The 22,405-nt window shown below is 37.2% G+C and overlaps 1 non-coding gene across 1 annotated transcript; it reads left to right on the forward strand.

The window, feature by feature from the left end:
- The first annotated feature begins 4,428 nt into the window (after positions 1-4,428).
- On the forward strand, positions 4,429-4,535 carry LOC141722244 (small nucleolar RNA R71). The gene has a single exon (XR_012575265.1). It is a non-coding gene; the product is annotated as a small nucleolar RNA R71 (small nucleolar RNA).
- Positions 4,536-22,405: the final 17,870 nt, after the last annotated feature.

The following is a 22,405-nucleotide window of genomic DNA, read 5'->3' on the forward strand; positions in this document are numbered from 1 at the left end:
ACGCTTGAAGTCAAAATTCATCAAGTTCATTTAACTTAAGCTTTAGCTTCTTCCCAGATGCATCTAGATCAAGGTTTAACTTCTTCAATGCCCAATAAGCCTTATGCTCAAGCTCCGCAGGTAAATGACATCCCTTACCATAGACAAGTTGAAATGGGGACATCCCAAGTAGAGTCTTGTATGCAGTTCTATAAGCCCAAACAGCTTCATCGAGCTTCAAAGACTAATCTTTCCTGGACGGACAAACGACTTTTTCTAGAATGCGCTTGATCTCTCTATTAGGCACTTCATCTTGACCATTAGTTTGCGGATGATAGACAGTAGCAATGCGATGATTCACATTGTAGCGTTGCCTCATAGAAGTGAACTTACGATTGCATAAATGCGACCCTTCATCGCTTATGATAACTCGTGGCGTTCCAAACCTTATGGATATCTTCTTATGAAAAAACTCAACACTACCTTTGCATCATTAGTCGGTAGATCCTTGACTTCTACCCATTTCGAGATATAATCGACTGCTAGCAAGATGTACTGATTATTACAAGATGAGATAAATGGTCCCATGAAATCGATTCCCCAAACATCGAAGACCTCAACTTCAAGCATCATATTTAAAGGCATCTCATCCTTTCTGGTAAGATTTCTAACTCTTTGGCAATGATCACACCTTAAAACGAACTGATGTGCATCCTTAAATAATGTAGGCCAGAAAAAACCTGCTTGAAGAATACGAGCTACTGTCTTTTCACCACCATAATGTCCACCATAAACTGTGGAATGACAGTCTCGTAATATCCCCTCCGTCTCACAGAATGGGATACATCTCCTGATGACCTGGTCAGCTCCTTATCTAAACAAATATGGTTCATCCCACATGTACCACTTCACCTCATGCAGAAACTTCTTTTTTTGAGCCGCATTCATATTGGGAGGCATTATATTGCTAACAAGATAGTTCACAATGTCTGCAAACCATGGCTCTTCCTCTTGAATTACGAACAACTACTCATCCAAAAAAATATTCATTAATCAACGTCTTATCATGTGAAGTAGAGTCGGGATTTTCCAATCTAGAGAGATGGTCAGCTACTTGATTTTCAGTACCTTTTCGATCCTTGATCTCTAACTCGAATTCCTGTAGCAAGAGAACCCAATGAATAAGTCTAGGCTTCGAATTCTTCTTTGAGACCAGATAGCGGATGGCAGCGTGATCTGTGAACACTGTCACCTTTGTCCTAAGTAGATAAGATCAAAAATTTTCGAAACCAAAAACTATAGCCAAGAGCTCCTTCTCAGTAGTGGTGTAGTTCAGTTGGGCTCCATTTAGCATCTTACTAGCATAGTAGACCACATGAAAGATATTATTCTTTCGCTGCCCAAGAACTGCTCCCACTGCATAATCACTTGCAGCACACATCATCTCAAAAGGTTCTCTCCAATCAGGTGCCATAATGACTGGTGCGGTGATTAAACTCTTCTTGAGAGTCTCGAATGCTGCCAAGCATTCATCATCAAATTTGAAAGGCACATCTTTTTCGAGCAAGTTGCACAACGGCTTAGATATCTTAGAGAAGTCCTTGATAAAACGCCGATAAAAACCCGCATGACCAAGAAAGCTAAGGATTCCCTTCATAAAAATAGGTGGCGGAAGATTTTCAATGACGCCCACCTTGGCTTTATCCACCTCAGGACCTTTACTAGAGACCTTATGCCCAAGAATGATTCCTTGCTACACCATGAAGTGACATTTTTCCCAATTGAGCACCAAATTGGTTTCAACACACCTTTTGAGTACCAAACGGAGATTATTCAAGCATTCATCATACGAATGTCCAAAGACAGAGAAGTCGTCCATGAACACTTCGACATTATTTCCAATCATATCGAAGAATATAGCCATCATGCATCTCTGAAAAGTGGTAGGTGCACCACATAAGCCAAAAAAAAAACTATGCGAAAAGCAAACGTGCCAAATGGAAAAGTGAAAGTAGTCTTCTCTTGATCTTCAGGTGCAATGCAAATCTGATTGTATCCTGAATAGCCGTTCAGAAGACAATAATATTCATGACCAGCCAACCTGTCAAGCATCTGATCAATAAATGGAAGAGGGAAGTGATCCTTCCTCATGGCTTTATTCAACTTTCTGTAGTCCATGCATACCCTCCATCCTGTGACTGTTCGAGTGGGGATGAGCTCGTTCTTCTCATTTGCTACCACAATAATACCTTCTTTCTTAGGTACACATTGCACGGGGCTCACCCAAGAACTATCAGAAATAGGATATATGATTCCTGTATCCAGCCACTTTAGAATTTCTTTCTTCACCACTTCTTTCTTGATAGGACTAAGCCTTCGTTGTTGCTCAACAGTCGGCTTGCTACCTTCTTCTAGAAAATTTTATGCATGCAGTATGAAGGGCTGATCCCTTTTATATCTGTTATAGTCCATCCGATGGCCGATTTGAATTCTCTCAGGATCCGCAAGAGCTTGTCCTCATCACTACCTGAAAGGTTGGATGCAATAATAACAAGCAAAGTAGATGCATCACCTAAAAAATCATACCTCAAGTGTTCAGGCAATGGTTTAAGCTCCAAAGTAGGTGCTTCCTCAATAGATGGTTTGAGCTTTCCCTCAGCATTCTTGAGATCAGTATTTCCCAGAGATTCAAATGGCATGTCTAGCTTTCGTTTCCAAGGAGAAGAATTTAGATATTGTAGCTGCTCATTGCCTTCATCATCTTCACTGTCAAAATCCCCCAATAAGGCTTTTTCAAAGGCATCAGACCTTAGCACATGATCAAGTTCTGAAGTAACTGCAGAATCGACCAAATCCACCTTGAAGCACTCCTCATCTTCCGTAGAAAATTTCATCGCATTGAACACATTGAATGTCACATCTTGATCATGCACCCTCATGGTGAGTTCACCTTTTTGCACATCTATCAAGGTACGGCCTATAGCCAAGAAAGGTCTTCCCAAGATTATGGGAATCTTCTTATCTTCCTCGAAATCCAGAATGACAAAATCTGCAGGAAAGATGAGCTTTTCCACCTTTACTAGCACGTCCTCCATGATGCCTCATGGGTATGTAATCGAACGATCAGCCAATTATAGAGACATGTAGGTGGGCTTCGGATCCGGCAAATTCAGCTTTTTGAAGATAGACAACGACATCAGATTGATGCTTGCTCCCAAATCGCAAAGGCACTTGTCAAATGATAGCCTGCCAATGGTGCAAGGAATGGTGAAGCTACCTGGATCCTTAAGCTTTGGAAGTAACTTTTGCTACAGCACGACACTGCACTCTTCCGTCCGAGCAACGGTATCAAGATCATCCAGTTTCATCTTCCTTGAAAGAATACCTTTCATGAATTTCGCATAACTAGGCATTTACTCCAGAGTCTCAGCGAAAGGTATGTTGATGTGAAGTTTCTTGAACACCTCCAGAAACTTACCAAATTGCTTGTCCAGCTTTTGTTTTTGCAATCGCTTAGGAAAAGGTGGTGGAGGATAGAGTTGTTTCTCTCCTATATTACCCTCAGGCAGAGTGTGTTTAACAGTAGTCTTCCTTGGTTCCCCCTCTTTCTCCTTTTGCTTTTCTTCATCTACAACTTCAACTTCTCCATCTTTTGCCTTTTCAGAATCAGCAACTTTTCCAGACCTTAAGGTGACAGCTTTGACTTGCTCTTTAGCTTCCTTCCTTCCTGGCACTTTAGTATCGCTGGGAATTGTGCCAGGTTGACGATTAAGAAAGGCATTGGCTATTTGTCCAATTTTATTTTCCAAGGTCTTGATAGAAACAGCCTGACTTTTGCACAATAACTTTAACTCCTCAAAATCAGTACTAGAAGGTGGAGTAGCACCTCATTGTTGAGGATATGATTGCCTTTGAGCAAATTGCTGAGGTTGCTGGAATCCAAGTGGATTAAACTGTTTACTTGCAGCTTGCTGATATGGTTGCTGAACAATATTCTGATTATTGCTCTAGCTGAAATTGGGATGATTTCTGTTATTAGGATGATAAGTAGCGGGCACAGGCTATTGCGGTCTCTGAAAATTGTACACATACTAAACAGATTCATTAACAAGAGAACACTGATCCGTAGCATGAGAGCCTGCACAAAGCTCACAGACACTAGCTATTTGATTTACTCCATAGTTGGCTAAAGAATCGACCTTCAAAGACAGCGCCTGAAGCTGCGCTGCAATAGCTGTAGCTGCATCAACTTCTAGAATACCTGCTACCTTCCCATGCATCATCCTTTGAGTTGGGTTTTGATACTCATTTGCAGCCATAGTTTTAATGAGATTATAGGCCTCAGTATAGCTTTTGGCCCACAAGGCGCCTCCAGAAGCTGCATCGAGCATGGGCCGAGATTGGGCCCCCAAACCATTGTAGAAACCAGTGATCACCATCCAGTCAGGCATATCATGATGTGGACACTTTATCAACATCTCCTTGTAGCGCTCCCAAGCTTCGCACATAGATTCTCCTTGTTGCTGCACAAACTGAGTAAGAGCACTCCTCATAGCCGCAGTCTTAGCCATTGGATAGAACTTCCCCAAAAACTTTTGCGCAAGATCTTCCCAAGTAGTGATAGACCCAGCTGGTAAAGAATATAACCAGTCCTTAGCTTTGTCCCTTAGAGAGAATGGAAAAAGCCTCACCTTGATAGCCTCATCAGTAACACCATTATATTTTAAAGTACTACAGATCTCGACAAAATTCCTGATATGCATATTGGGATCTTCAGTCGCAGCACCTCCGAAAGAAACAGAATTCTGCACCATCTGAATAGTTCCCGGCTTGATTTCAAAAGTATTGGCCTGAATAGCCGGATGAATGATGCTTGATTGAATGTCATCAATTTTAGGCCAAGAAAAGTCCATAAGAGCTGGATCAGCTTGAACTATACGATCACCCATTATTTCAGGTTCTTTATTTTCACTCTCTTTATCCAAATCTTCAAAAACTATCTTCTCAGGAAAGTCAAGAGTTGTATCTGTCTCCTCAGCTTTATCCAGATTCCTCTTGCGAGTACGAGAATGTGTTTGCATAAACGCTCGCTAGAGTACCTGAAACACAACCGGAAGCATTAAGTAACAAGTCTTAATCAATGAATCCTAATGACCACTGATGGCAAGTACATAAACTAAACAAAGTAACACCGAGTCCCCGGTAGCGGTGCCAAAAACTTGTTAGGCATAAAGCATGCGCTAAATAATTCACGCAAGTATACGCATTCGCAAGTAATATAGAATGATTTCTAGTTCGTTCCCACATAAACTCTAATTAATTATATTTAATTAATACTTACTCACCAATGTATAATTATTCTTCAATGTCAAAACAATAACAATTAAGGTTGATTAACTAATATTAACTACGAGAATTAATCACTTGACTTAACAATATTAAACACACATAAGATCATAACTTCATTACTACTTCATTTAATAGTCATTGTTATTACCCTTAGCATGTAATGGTGATGATATTAATCGAACAACACGAAACTGATAAACGCCGACTTTTATTGTACGAATACCATTCTACCAAGCATCCACAATTAAGATAGAAGTTGAATAGGCATCAATTATGTTGAGACCCTATATGTCTACAGAGTTTAACAACATAACGATTTAAGCGCAAGTTATTCATGATGATTACACAGGGCAAGTAAAATGGTTAGAGTTACCCACTAATCATGCATACAATACACGAACCTATCCTAGCATGTCAAGTTCTAAATCTCAAGATTCACTGTCACTTCACAAGAGATTAACAGGCTATCTTACATGTTCACGCGCACATAAGACGAATAAGCACAACCTATTTTAGATATCATACAATCACCACATACTAAGGTATTAAACAATTAACTAAAGAAATCCATAGTAGATTCGCTATGATCCCATAATCACGATTAGCCCATAATAGAACTCATCGTCACCATGGGTTCATATGAAAACATGATAAAAACACAACGATATAAACTAATAAAAATACTTAATAAATAAAAAAGTACGTCACAAGAGTATTAAGGTTCAAAGAATAAAGAAAACTAGCATCTACTGTTACAATGAATTAAAAGAATCACAAGATAAACGTATGCTTCCTCTTCTTCGTTGTTGCATGCTAAAATGGTCTTCTCGATCTTCTTGCCCTTGCTCTCGATTATCTTTTATCAAGAAAACGTTTTCCAAAAGGTTTATGTAATAACTCAAAAGAACCAGCGCTCACAGAAGTCCAATCGTAATAGAATTATAAAATCCAGATTCTGAAAATCCGCACCCAGACGGCCACCTCCTTCTTCCAGGCGGGCGCCTGCTACCAGGCGGTCGCCTGCTCCCATCAGGCGGGCGCCTGCATCACTTCTGGAAAATTTCTATTTATGCTTCTGTTTTTCCTGGATTCTTCGCACATCAACCCGGGACTGATTCCAAGCACTTCTTTAGGCTTTATTCGATGAAAACATCCTATCTAAGCAAGTTATACCCTGAAATGCAAAAACACTAGAAAAATGCGTCAAATAGACAAAATACTCGAGTTCAAGACACCAATTCAAGCCGTTATGAAATGCTCTAAGTGGTATAAAATGCCACTTATCATGAATTCAGAACTTGAGCAATTACCAAAGTCAGATGCCTTAGAGAGATCCTTAATAGGGGAATCAATTATTGAAGATGAAGAAGGAGCAGAGCAACTACAGGTTTTGAATGCATCTCCGTGGAAGAGGAAGTTGGATATGCCATTTGATTCTCTTGGGTTAGCAGAGCTGAAAATTTCTCAGGAACGTCTCGAGCCGTCTATTGAAGAAGCTCCCACACTTGGGTTCAATACGCTGCCAGATTATTTGAGTTATGCATTTTTAGGTGCACCACCAGACAACGGGTTGGAATATATCTATGATAATCTAAAGGGTGACTGGCTGGTTCCTTCTGTGCTTACAGAGGGTCCCTCTCGTGCACCACAGACAGTTGATAGGTTTGGGCTTGGTGATGCGCGGTATAGACGGTTGATTCGGCGTATTGAGGTCATGCATGACATCCACCGACGTTTTGCTGAAGATTTGACACATTCTCTCGGTACTATTTTCCGAGACACTGGTGTCGAGGTTGATTGGCCACCTGATCCTCCACCCGAAGAGGGTGATCCTCCCGCTAACTAGGTATGCCTTGTTTCCTTATTATTACCTTCAATGAGGACATTGAAAATTTTAAGTTTGGGGGTGATAATGTAAGGATTAGTAGTTTGTGTGTGTCCATATAGATTTATATTGCATGTTTATTTGTAATTTATTTGTAGTTTTATTCATATGTTTGCATAATTTATTATTTAGGTTGTTTTTGTTTGCATATTTTGTCATGTTATTATGTTCCATGTTGCATTTGCATGCATATAACATGATCCCTTAGGTTGCGCTATTTCTGATTGATTTGTTGATGTTAATTTGAAGTGTAGTGATGTCGAATAGAGGGATGTTTAAGTTCTAATAAATTGAATTGCATGCCCAGAAACAAAATACATTCACAAGTATTATAGGTTGCTTTCGAACTAGATCATGATCATACTTGTTTGCTTGTTGAGATTTAATCACTTAGTTGTACTTAGAATTTGTGTTATTCCCGTAATGATGAAGTAACACTGATTTTTAAATTGGAAAAAAACTTGGATATCATTGTTTATTGTGAATAAGGCTAGGCGTCAAATGGCTAGTAGTCGGCTAATATTTTTATGAGTAGTCTAGGGTTGAATAAGATGGAGCGAAACACACTCATTCAGAAATTGGAAAAAAAAGAGAAAAAAAGAAAAGAAAAAAGTATATGTGTTTTTCTGTGTTGTGTATAATTGGCCAAGAGTGAGCTCTTTAATACTCGAGCTATTAAGTTTTATGGGACTTTGTGCCTAGCTACCTAAGGTTTTAATAGTCCGGGATCCGCTAATCTAACGCTCGCTACATGGGTATTATTGTATAAGTGTTTTGGGAACTCATTCATTGCACGGTCAAATAAGCGTTTATGTTATGTGATCATTATAAAAGCTTGAATCCTTGTATAACTCTAGAAAAATTGAAGTTTTGTAAGCCATTATGTGTTTAACATTTATTCTATGTATAAACTTGTTATTATTTTGGTAAAAGAATAGGATATGATTATTGATCTAGTATTGTGAGTATATCTGTTAAGCATCGCACACATGCACGTTTCTGGGTTGTAAGTTGATTTGTGGGATTTAGTTGAACTCTGTTTCGAATAATTGCATTCTTAGAAACATTGTTTATTGATTGGTTATAGTTATTCCGAGGGGATCATTGGATTTTCACGTAGTTGTATTCATGCATTTATTTTGTTTTTAGTGTTGAGTCTGTTTATGCTTAAGGACAAGCATCGATTTAAGTTTGGGGGTGTGATAAGTGGAATTCATATCCACTTATAACGCTTCATTTCGGCTTAAATTGGATGTTTTGGACTCAAGTATGTGCTCTTTTTGATGTGTTTTGTGTAATTGCATTGCAGGGCACTAGTTAGGAGGAGGAATGAAGTTTTCAATGATTTTATGCTAATAAGAGGCCAGGAATATAGTTTCGGGAGATCGCACGAAGAAAGGAGCGCAAAACTACAAAAATCAGAAATTCAGCAAAACTTCAGCTGGAAGCGGGGCTGCCGTGCTTGTTGTTTTTTCCAGAAGCCTGATTCTATTCTGATTTGAAGAGTTGAAGCGTCCAGATCATCCATAAGCCTATATATAAGGATAAAAAGATGTTTTTAACAATAAGGAAGCCAAAGAGGGCATAACAAAGCCTAGAGAGCACAAGACAGCTACGGAGAAGAAGACCTAGTTTATTCTTGTGTATTCTTTGATTTAGTCGATACTTTGGATGCTTGTTTTTATTTCATTCTAAACCTTAGTACTTCTATATTATCTCATAGTTTTCTGAACTTATTTAGTATCATGTTTTCATTGGAACCCATGGTGATGATGTGTTTGATCATGAACTAATCGTTATCATGGGGTTCTAACGGATTTAATTATGTATTTCAATAGTTTATTGTTCTAAATCTTTAGTGTGTGGTTATTTATGATTTCCTAGTTTGGTTGTGCTTATTCATCTTTGATGCGTAGCTAACATCTAAGATTGTTTGTTAATCTCTATTGAAGCGACAGTGAATATAGAGGTTTAGAACTTGCCATGCTAGCATAGGTTTATGTATGAATTGACATGCATAATTCGTGGGTAATTTTAACCATTTTACACACCCTATGTAATCACAATAGATAACTTGCTCTTAAACCATTATGTTTTCAAATCTTATAGACATATAGGGTCTAAGCATAATTGGTGTCTATTCGGCTTCTATCTTGATTGTGGATGCTTGATAGTAGGGTATACGTATATCGAAAGATAGCGTATACTAATTTCATGTTATCTAATTAGTTATCATCACCATCGCATGCTATTGATAAAGAAATAAACTTTGAATAATGTATTTAATGAAGTTAGAAGACCATGTTTTATTCTCATATAAGTAAATCACTTTTTAATCTCTTAGTTAATGCATACTAGTATAATCTCTTAAGTAGTTAATGAACTCAAACTTGTTACTTGATTTGCGGTAGTAGACTGGGTTGGCTTTGCTTCTTTCTTTTCTTCTTCAAATACCAGCTTCCTTTTGGCTCTTTCCTTCCTCACTCTTTTTACAGAAATATGCTTTGGTTCCTCCAGCTTCTCAGTTTCAGTTAAGATGGCAGGATTCTCACATTCTGATATGGTTACAAGCTTTTCAGCTTGTTTCTTAGCTTCTAAGGCAGCCTGCCTTTTCTGATGCTTGATCCTTAACTTTTCTTCTTTCTTGGCTTCTCCAAATTAAGGATGTCCAGCCATCACACAAATGAGTTTTCCATGCCTATAAATTTTAGTTATTCTCTTCTTCAAGACTGAGTCTCTTGGATCTTTATGATTAGCTATGGAGTGACCATGCAGCTTCTTCTCATCAGGTTGAAGAGTTGCATAGATTAGGTCCAAAGGATTCTTGCTAGAATGTTTTGAAGAATGATTCTTGGGCTTCAAAATCACAGTGGCCTTTTGATGTCTTCTAGTTGAGGTTTGACCTCTCTCCATATTCCTCAAGCTCATTTGACTTATTAAAATTTGTCTCAGTTGTGTGAAGTGCTTCACAGATTTGTCTTAATTTTCAACTGAACCAAACACCTTTTCAATTCTCTCATCAATTTTCTTCTTTTGTTCTTTCAGCTTGAGTTCAGCTGCTGCAATATTGATTAAGTCAATATTTTCCAACACTAGTGGATTTGAGAAAGTAATGGCTGGAACAATTACTTTGCTGACTTGAATGTGCACATCCTTCTCCCCTTACTAACTTGGATACTTACATCTTTCTCCCCCTTTTTGTTATCATCAAGTTGAGCAGAGTTGGAAGTTTGAGCAGCCACCAGTTGCTATAACAGATGAGTTTGAGTTTCTTGATTAGAAAGAATTTGAGCAACTGAATTCTCCACTTTTGTCATCCTTGAACCAAAGTTCTTAACTTTCCAATTCAAGTTATAATATTTCCTGAGATTCTGATTTAAGTAGGTCATGGTAGAATCAGACAGTTTTGCATCCAACCTCTTATTGATATCCTCCTTTACTTATGCAATATCATGCTTTAGTATATCCACAGTTTGATTATGTTGGAGAGCTTGAATTTTGTGTAACTGTAGGGACTCTAGATGTGCTTGTAGAAGACTCTTGGTGCTGGCACTATTTGTGGCTTGAATTACAGCTTGAGTTTGGTGGATGAGTTTGAACAGGGTGGATTTGAAGTGATGATAATTGCAGACCTTCATAAACATCCAGTCCGGAGTTTTTATTTCTCCCCCTATATTCCTGACTACATCCTCAGCATCCTCTCCAAGAGAGTCATCTCCAATAGAACCACCAAAAGCACCAGAAGGATAATTAAGATCATCACCATCTATAGAAGGTAGTGAATTGATTGCATCATTGGCTCTTAGCATAGAAGCTGTAGTGTGCACCAAGTTCAAAGTCCTTTCAGCAACCTCATTGCCCTGTCCAGCTAGAATTTGGTATGCTGGAACAGGATGAGTAAATATCTCAGCATCAAAGGAAATAGAGTCTAACACAGCTTGATATTCTTGCTGAAATAGTTGCTTCTTTTCTGCATCACTGATATCCTTTAACTCACTAGTAGAGGGCTCTTCCCATTCTTCTGTTGTACATGCTTTTATCTCATTATCTCTCTTTTATTGCATCAAGGGCTCCCCTTGGCTTCCTACCCTCACACCCTCACCTTCACCATCTAAGGTGGGAATTCTCTCACTCACTTTTTCCATGTTGGAAGAAATAGCATGCATTTGTTCACTCTTTTCCTCTCCTTTTGCCAGAGAGTAACTCAACCTCTCACTCAGTTCACTCCCTTCCCTCAATCCTAAGAGTGATTGAACAACCACTAAGTCATCTACACTAGTAACATTTGTAGAAATTTCAAGTTGTGTAGAGACTTCCAACAGATGAGAGACATCCGTCGGAATAGTATTTGTGAATGTCGACGGATAATTATTGTGAAGCTTATCCGTCGAGAGATAATCACTAGTTGACGGATGAGAAATATCCGTCGAGAGAGTAGAAATGATAGAGTTAGGAGTTGAAACTACTGTAGAATCTGTGGAGATTGATTCGAGATTATGCACAGATTTTTTAGTAGTATTAGAAAGAAATGGCAAGTGAGCCAACCAATCATCTATAAGATGAAGCTCACTTGCTTTATATTTTGGCTCCTCCATTGGTGTTAAAGATGGAGAATCAGGAATTGATGTGTCTATCATGTCCACATCCAGTGAGTTTGTGGGAGAATTTTGTGTGTGAGGTGTCTCAATTGTGAGTTGGAGCCACATCAACCTGACTTTGTGATGGTACATTAACAGAGTCTTTGACTGCAGTTGGCACTGTGTGTGCACCCTGTGACTCCCTCATAGGTTTAGATTTCATCTTTCTTATATAAGTTTGAGGTTGGTCTATGTCCCTTCCCCTTTTGGCCTGTGCTCTTGGTTGAGAGCTTGTTTTAAATTTCACATCCTTTTGGGAGGATGCAACTAGTAATGAGCTTATTTCCTTACTGAACACTACAGTTTGTTGGGAAACTGCAGTGTTGCTGGCTTGGGTCACACAAACCTCACTATCCTTATCCTTATGATTTCTTTGATTTTCACCCTGTCCTTCACCTTCCTCACCACCCTTCACACTCCCCTCTTGTGCTTTGGTAGGTTTTAAAACTAGTTTCTTTTGAGAGGAACTAGAGTGGGGTTTCTTTGACTTGGATTTAGAAATTTTGGATTTTTTGGCTTGGGTAGGCATTTGTTTGGTCACTGTCACAGATGCCATAGCCACAGTAGTTTGCAAAGAAACTTGAGGTTGGGAAATTACAGAGATAGAAATATTTACCTCACTTACCTGAGGTGCCTCCATGATTGGCTAGTAATTGAGAGGTACCTCACTGTTGAGATTGTTCCTGTTAAGATCAGCAAGAACCCTCTTTTCTTGGACCCAATAATCAAGCTTATTTGTTGGGTTCTCAATTAAGAGGTCCTTAGACACATAATTTTCTAGCATCATAATAAATCTAGCATAGTTTATATTCTTAGACCTCTTCTTAATGTCTCCTAACTTATGCCCTAGCTCATACATGACAGAACTACTGAAATTGAAGTACTTATCACTTAAAGCATGCAAAGCATGTTAACTATAGAGTAAATAACTGCATCAAAATTGCTAATATTTCCTGAAAATGCTTTAATAAAAGAGTCACAGAGAAAGCTCCATTCTTTTCTAAGGCCCATTCTCCTAACCTCACCTAAATTGGCAGAATTGAGAGAATAACCCATAGACACAAGCATGGTGCTCACATCTGTGTCTGTGTATGAAACAAGTGTGTTGTTTTCAGGTAAATGGAAGAATGCTTGAATTTCATCACGGTCAATACAATAGTCATTACCTTTGAGAGAGAAGGCAATGGTCTTATCTTTAGAGTTGTACACTGTAGTAGTCCAAACCTCCTCCACAACTTCACACCAGATAATTGGAGATTCAAGCATGGCATAGCTAAGTTTGCAACTTCGAATAAAGTCCATCATCTTGTGATAGTCCTCAGAAGCAGCAATATCTTTGTTCACCAGTGTTACGAAGTTGTTCTTTTAATACATAAATCCATATTGGGACATGATTTTGACTACTGGTGCCATTGTTGTGATTGAGAGCAGTTACAGAGAAAAGGGGTTTTATTTTGGAGACGAAGAGAGTAAAATTGCTTTGAGAAAGATAAAAGTAAAATGAAAAATGAAAGAGGGCTTTTATACTTTCTCAGAAATAAACAAGTAAAAATTGAAAAGTACGATAAAGTACCCAATAAAAATTGCCCAAAATAGCCATTTAAAAATGTAATAAACTGTAGAAATTCTAGAGATTATCCATCAACATATACTTATATACTGTAAGTAAATTCGGCAGATATAGAATTAACGGCTATGATTAAAACAATTCAATGGATATAGATTAAACAAATAGCCGTCGAGATAAAAAGTACCCAGAAAAATATTTGATTTTTCAACAAATAATAAAATTCAACGGATATTCATTTTTAACAGATAATGAACATCCGTCGAGATATAAATTTTGACTTAGACAAAATTTCATCTTTTTGGGAAAAATCAAATTTGTTTCTGGCTGCATTACAAGTTGCTCATTAATCAAAAGAATTTAGGAATAATTAAGCTTACCTAACTCACTTACCAACCAAGTAAAGGTGGTGTCATCAAGTGGCTTGGTAAAGATGTCTGCAAGTTGCTTCTTACTTGGAACAAAATGAAGTTCCACTGTACCATTCATGATATGTTCTCGAATAAAATGGTACTTGATATCAATGTGCTATGTCCTTGAATGTTGCACATGATTTTCAGTCATATCAATGGCACTTGTGTTGTCACTGAAAATTGGAATCTTGTCCACATGTAGACCATAATCCAATAATTGATTTTTTATCCATAAAATATGTACACAACAACTACCAGCAACAATATATTCAGCCTCAGCTGTAGAAATAGAGACTAAATTTTGTTTCTTACTAAACCAGGACACTAGCTTGTTTCCTAGAAATTGACAGGTTCCTGTTGTACTTTTTCTATCAATTTTACAACCTGCATAATCTGCCTCTGAATAACCAATTAGATTAAGACCAGAATCTCTAGGATACTAAATGCCAAGTTTTGGTGTTCCTTTGAGATATCTGAAAATTCTCTTAATAGCTATTAAATTAGATTCTCTAGGATCATCTTGAAATCTAGCACAAAGACAAGTAGCAAACATTATATCTGGACTACTAGCTGTTAAATATAAAAGTGATCCAACCATGCCTCTATAACTTGAAATGTTCACAGACTTTTCAGTAGTGTTCAATTCTAGTTTAGTGGCAGTGGCCATAGGAGTTCTTGTAGATGTGCAATCCATAAAGTCAAACTTCTTTAAAAGATCATAAATATATTTGGTTTGACTAATGAATATTCCATCACTTACTTGCTTAACTTGTAAACTAAGAATGTAAGTTAGTTCTCCCATCATGCTTATTTCATATTTACTTTGCATCAATTTGGCAATTTTTTTGCAAAGTTTCACATCTGTAGAGCCAAATATAATATCATCTACATAAATTTGAACAAGTATGCTAGAGCCATTAACATTTCTAAAGAAAAGAGTTTTATCAACAGTACCTCTTGTGAAGTGATTTTCTAAAAGGAACTTTGACAAAGTATCATACCAGGCTCTAGGTGCTTGCTTCAAACCAGACAGTGCTTTCACAAAATAGTAGACATAATCAGGAAAATTGGGGTCTACAAAACCAGAAGGCTGACTGACATAGACGTCCTACTCCAAATCTCCATTCAGAAATGCACTTTTAACATCCATTTGAAAGACGTTGAAATTAGCATGGGTTGCATAAGCTAGAAAGATTCTGATGGCTTCAAGTCTTGCAACAGGAGAAAATGTTTCATCAAAATCTATTCCTTCTTGTTGACAATAGCCCTTGGCAGCCAATCTAGCTTTGTTCCTGACTACTATGCCATTTTCATCCATCTTGTTTCTGAATACCCATTTGGTGTCAATAGGATTCTTGCCTTTAGGTTTGGGTACCAGCTTCCATACTTTATTCCTTTCAGATTGGTTTAGCTCTTCCTGCTTAGCTAAAACCCAATCAGGGTCCAACTAAGCTTCTTATACCTTCTTTGGCTTTTCCTGAGATAGGAAGCTGCTGTATAGATATTCTTCTTGAGTTGATTTTCATGTTTGCACTCTTGAAGATGCATCACCAATAATTAGTTCAAATGGGTGATCTATAGTCCATTTTCCTTATTGTGGTAGATTAGCTCTAGATGAAGAGGCCTTAAAATTGTCTTGATGTGTGACTGAGTTTTGATTAGAAGAAACTCCCCCTGAGTTTGTGGATCTTTGACTTGAAGTTGGGGTTCTTTCTGTATGTGATCTGTATTGACTTTCAACTCCTATTGATGGCTCAACGGATGTTGATCTTTTCCTTTCGAGGGATGATGCAGATTTTCTCTCAACAGATGATGCACCTTGTCTCTCGACAAATGTTGAATTATGTGCTTCATTTGTTGCTGACTTTTCTGCATTATCCTTAGAAATTATTTATTGAACAGTTTCATCATTACTATAATCACAGTTCATCTCAACATTGTCAAATTTGAGGCTTTCATGGAAATCTTCATCTTGCAGTCCTTCAATCTTCTTATCATCAAACACAACATGTACAGATTCCATAACAATGTTGGTTCTGATATTGTAGACTCTGTATGTTTTTCCAACTGCATACCCAACAAAAATACCTTCATCTGCTTTGGCATCAAACTTTCCATGCTGCTCAGTTTGATTCCTTAGAATATAGCATTTGTATCCAAAGACATGAAGAAAGTTTAATGTTGGCTTCCTGTTCTTGAATAATTGATAGGGAGTCATGAATATTGCTTGATTGACCAAAGAAATATTCTGAGTGTGGCATGCAGTATTAACAGATTCTTCCCAAAAGTAAGTTGGTAACTTTGATTCTTCTAGCATTGTCCTTGCAGCTTCAATAAGAGATCTGTTCCTTCTTTCCACCACTCCATTTTGTTATGGAGTTCTTGCTGCTGAAAACTCATGCATGATCCCATTTTCTTCACAAAATAACCTCATTACAGAATTCTTGAACTCAGTTCCATTGTCACTCCAGATTCTATTAACTTTGAGATCATGATGATTGTTGACTTGCCTTATATGATTGATAATGATTTCACTAGCTTCATCTTTAGATTTTAAGAAATATGTCCAAGTGAACTTTGAGAAATCATCCACAATCACTAGACAATATCTTTTTTTTGAGATTGACAACACATTGACTGGTCTAAACAAGTCCATGTGCAATAGTTGTAGAGGTTCTTCAATTGTAGATTCAAGCTTTTTTTTGAATGATGCCCTGATTTATTTTCCTTTCTGACAGGCATCACACAGTCCATCCTTTGAGAACTCAACTTGGGGAATGCCTCTTACAAGATCTTTCATGACTAATTCATTCATAGTCTTGAAGTTCAGATGGGACAGTTTCTTATGCCACGACCAACTTTCATCTTGACTTGCTTTGCTGAAAAGACAAGTAATAGAATTCGCACTTGATGAGTTGAAGTAAGCTAGATACATATTTCTTTTTCTCACTCCAGTAAGAACCACTTTGTTGTTCTTTTTGTCTGTAACAACACAAGCTTCTGAATTGAATGTAACTGAGTTGCCCTTGTCACAAAGCTAGCTGACACTCAACAGATTGTGTTTGAGTCCACCCACTAGAGCAACTTCTTCAATGATGACATTGTCTTTAGAAATCAAGCCATATCCCACATTATACCCTTTGCTGTCATCTCCAAAAGTAATATTTGGGCCAACTTTCTCCTTAAACTCAGTGAGCAGGGTAGAATCTTCAATCATGTGCCTTGAGCAACCACTATCCATGTACTAAATATTCCTTCTATTTCCCTGTACATATCAAAATCAAATCAAGTTAATTTTGGTACCCAAGTTTCCTTGGGTCCTGCCTTGTTAGCCTTGTTTTTAGGTTTCTTAGGCTTTTCCTTATTTGACATAGGTGATTGAGATTCAACCTTGGTCATTAGATTAGGTCTTTGAAAACCATTCATAATTGCAGAATAATCATGCACAGGTTGGTTAACATCAAATGGCATATTATTTGCAAACATGTTACTCCAGTATGACATGCTAAATGGCATTTGAGGCATACTAAATGCAGCTTAGTAAGGATTTTGTGTAAATGGCATATTAGCAAATTGTGCATCCAAATTTTGTGCAGGCATAACATTCATAGGCATTGTGGGCATATTTGGAAATGAGGGAGATGCAGACATGAGAGCAGGCATAGCAAGTTTGCAATTAACAGACAAATGATATCACACTTAACACGGATTTTTCTAGGTGCGTATTTATCAGGTATGTAGTTGTTATGTTTGTTAAGTCCTACTTTCCCATTCCTGTTATTTTTCCTTTTTGATTCTGCCTTAACCTCAATTTTCTCCAATATGTCATTCGATTCCTTCACTGACAAATGACCCACATTAACTCTTTTGTTCTCCTTGACTTGACTTGATTTTCCTGTAAGAAATTTCTTGGAAACTGATCCATATTTCTTATTGAGTTTAGACAACTTGGCTTTGCTAATTGGTTTTCTTTCACTCGTCAGATGTGGTTCCTTTTAATCTCTCGATGGATAATCTTCATTATCCGTTGAATCCACATCCGTTGAAAATCCTTCTACCAAATTAGGATCCAGTTTTTCCTTGCTCTTTTCCAGGCTTCTTCACAAAATGATTATATACCTTAAACTTTAGCAATTTGGGTATGAACATCTCTTGATGACTTTGTGAAGGGTTTTTAGCACATAAACGCAACGAAAACATAAATTTAAATCTTAAAAAAAAACCGAAACCCTCCGCAGGATCCATGCAAAAAATAATATTTAATTCGTAGTTCAGTATGTTTACCTTAAGAAGCTTTACGTTAATGGAAAGATGGAGGTCTTTAATAGCGATCCAAGAACGATGAACGGAAATCCCTAGCAGCTGCTCCTCAAGTGTGAAGCACTCCACCGGCATCCATCAAGAGTATAATGTGATGGAGGAGGAAGAGGTTGAGAGAATTAGTTGCCTCCCTCTTGTTCTACTTTAGAATTAGGGTTAATTATTTGGGTTTAGGCAAATAGGGTTTATCATAGTATATTTATAGGCAAAATTTTCAGCTGAAATTTTTTCATAAAATATTATTATTATTATTAACCCTTTAATTGATTATTCTTATTAACCAATTAACTAATAATTAAAACACCTTTTAATCATTAATCCCTTTTCTAAACACTTTAGAAAAATAATTCTCTCACTTGATTTAATTTACAAAATTAAATTCTTAATTAATAATATTAAGAACTTTTCTTAATTAATTTATAATTATTTAAATCTCATTTAATCAATTATTAAATTTGCTAATTAATTATTTATTTCACAAATAAATAATTATCAGCCATTATTAATTAATTCCTCCACCATTAAATCATTCTCTTTTATGGTGTAACCCTGTAGGTTCAATATTAAGCCGGTAGTAGAAATAAATAATAATAAAACTATTTTATCATTATTTATATAAATTCTCTAATTCATTAAATATGATTAATTAATTAATCATATTTATTCTACATCGTGAGGGATACTTCTCAGCATATCGCGACTATCCGGATAATACGAATTCACTGCTTAGAATACCAAGAACCTATTCAGTGAGTAGTTACCGTACAATCAATTCCTTCTACTCTGCAATGTCACGATTAAATACAAGGCATGGAACTTGTGTCAAGCCTATCTTATTTAATCATTTGCTTTCCCATTTACTATGCTTAGTTCTATTTAATGTAAATTAGAAACTCCTTTCTAATTTCATTCACTCTGGCCAGAGATTCCTGAACTAGCATAAGTGGATCAGCATTGAACATTCTCTTCCTTCACTGGAAGGGGTAGATCCTTTATTGATCATACACTATCTTCGTGTACAAATTCCTATACCCAGTAGAGCCCTTATAATTGTCCCTAGAGACTAAGAACTAAACCAAAGCATAGTTCAGTGTACACAATATGACTATGATGACCTCAAGTCTAAGGATACTTGTACAACTATCACTATGTGAACAACTGCTGACACGTGAGTGAACTCCATCAGTTGTTTAGCTGTGTGAGTCATGTTCAGTGAACTTATTCTATAATAAGCACCTACATACTGGCTATAGTATCACCACACAAATGTCTATGAGAACAGACATCCTTCATAATGAAGCAAGCATAGTATGTACCGATCTTTGTGGATTACTAATTACCAGTTAGTAATCCTACGACCAGGAAATATTTAAGTTTAGAGTTATCATCTTTTAGGTCTCATTATTATGATCTCATCATAATCCATAAAAAGCTTTACTATAAACTATGGTATATCTTATTTAAACACTTAAATAGATAAAGCCCACAATAAAACCAAAACAAGTCTTTTATTAATATCAATGAAATCAAAATAGATTGCATAAAAGTTATTCCTAAATCATCATACATGATTGGACTTAGGACACATCTCTTTCAATCTCCCACTTGTACTAAAGCCAATCACTCTGGTATCTAATACCCATCTTGTCTTTATGACGATCAAAGTGACTTTGAGAACGTGGCTTTGTGAGTGGGTCTGCTACGTTGTTATGTGTGTCAACTCTTTTGATGTCTCCTCTTTCAATACAATACAAGAAATGTTACCGCGCTCCCACTGACCTTTTTGTAGACACATGGTTCATCTATGTTTTTGATAAAACCAAACTCTTTGATTGTCTCATCAAAATGGATGTTCCATCTACGAGAAGCTTGCTTTAAACCATATATGGTTCGCAACAGCTTACACACTAGTTGTTCATTTCCCTTAGAAAGAAAACCCTCTGGCTGTGTCATATACACTTCCTCTTCAAGTTTCCCATTGAGGAAGGTCGTTTTCACGTCCATTTGCCAGATCTCATAGTCGTAGTAAGCAGCAATCACAAGCAAAATCCGAATTGATTTTAACATGGCTACTGGCAAAAAAGTTTCATCAAAGTCAATCCCTTGCCTTTGTCTGAATCCTTTTACGACGAGCCTAGCCTTATAGGTCTCCACCTGTTGTTCATTTCCCTTAGAAAGAAAACCCTCTGGCTGTGTCATATACACTTCCTCTTCAAGTTTCCCATTGAGGAAGGTCATTTTCACTTCCATTTGCCAGATCTCATAGTCGTAGTAAGCAGCAATCACAAGCAAAATCCGAATTGATTTTAACATGGCTACTGGCAAAAAAGTTTCATCAAAGTCAATCCCTTGCCTTTGTCTGAATCCTTTTATGACGAGCCTAGCCTTATAGGTCTCCACCTGCCCACTTGCACCCAATAGGCTTAACACCTTCAGGCGCCTCAACCAGAGTCCATACTTGGTTGGTATACATAGATTCCATTTCGGATTTCATGGCACTATGCCATTTCTCTGAGTCAACACTACTCATAGCCTCATTATAGGTCACAGGGTCGTCATCATCAATGATTGACAACTCATTGTCATTCTCAATGACAAGGCCATAATACCTCTCAGGTTGGCGAGACACTCTTCCTGACCTATGAATGGGCTGTTCCACAGAAGGTTGTTCAGTCTGAACAGGTGTTTCCACTTGATCTGTAGTAGTTTGTGCTTCTTGAACTTCATCAAGTTCAATTTTGCTCCCACTGTTTCCTTCAAGGATAAACTGCTTTTCCAAGAAGGTAGTATGTCTGGAGACAAACACCCGATGATCGGTGTAAAAGTAATACCCTATAGTCTCTTTATGATATCCCACAAAATTACATTTTATAGATCGAGATTCCAGCTTATCTGGGTCAACTTTCTTGACATAAGCTGGACATCTCCAAATCTTAACGTGTTTAAGACTCAGTTTCCTTTCTTTCCATATCTCATATAGATTTTGAGGAACAGATTTGGAAGGCACCTTATTCAGTAAATATGCTGAGGTTTCCAATGCATAACCCCGCAGGAATACTGGAAGATTCGCATAGCTCATCATGAACCGAACCATGTCTAACAAAGTTTGATTTCTCCTTTCAGAAACCCCATTCAACTGTTGAGTATATGGAGGAGTCCACTGGGAGACTATACTATTTTTTTTTTATTTTTTTTGAGATAAGCTAGAAACTCTCCATTCAAGTATTCACCACCTCGATCTGATCGAAGAGTTATAATACTATATAAATTCTCTAATTCATTAAATATGATTAATTAATTAATCATATTTATTCTACATCGTGAGGGATACTTCTCAGCATATCGCGACTATCCGGATAATACGAATTCACTGCTTAGAATACCAAGAACCTATTCAGTGAGTAGTTACCGTACAATCAATTCCTTCTACCCTGCAATGTCACGATTAAATACAAGGCATGGAACTTGTGTCAAGCCTATCTTATTTAATCATTTGCTTTCCCATTCACTATGCTTAGTTCTATTTAATGTAAATTAGAAACTCCTTTCTAATTTCATTCACTCTGGCCAGAGATTCCTGAACTAGCATAAGTGGATCAGCATTGAACATTCTCTTCCTTCACTGGAAGGGGTAGATCCTTTATTGATTATACACTATCTTCGTGTAAAAATTCCTATACCCAGTAGAGCCCTTATTATTGTCCCTGGAGACTAAGAACTAAACCAAAGCATAGTTCGGTGTACACAAGATGACTATGATGACCTCAAGTCTAAGGATACTTGTACAACTATCACTATGTGAACAACTGCTGACACGTGAGTGAACTCCATCAGTTGTTTAGCTGTGTGAGTCATGTTCAGTGAACTTATTATATAATAAGCACCTACATACTAGCTATAGTGTCACCACACAAATGTCTATGAGAACAGACATCCTTCATAATGAAGCAAGCATAGTATGTACCGATCTTTGCTGATTACTAGTTACCAGTTAGTAATCCTACGACCAGGAAATATTTAAGTTTAGAGTTATCATATTTTAGGTCTCATTATTATGATCTCATCATAGTCCATAAAAAGCTTTACTCTAAACTATGGTATATCTTATTTAAACACTTAAATGGATAAAGCCCGCAATAAAACCAAAACAAGTCTTTTATTAATATCAATGAAATCAAAACAGATTACATAAAAGTTATTCCTAAATCATCATACATGATTGGACTTAGGACACGTCTCTTTCACTTTGAAGCCT

Source organism: Apium graveolens, chromosome 4 (genome assembly GCF_009905375.1).
Source record: "Apium graveolens cultivar Ventura chromosome 4, ASM990537v1, whole genome shotgun sequence".
Taxonomy (NCBI): Eukaryota; Viridiplantae; Streptophyta; class Magnoliopsida; order Apiales; family Apiaceae; genus Apium; species Apium graveolens.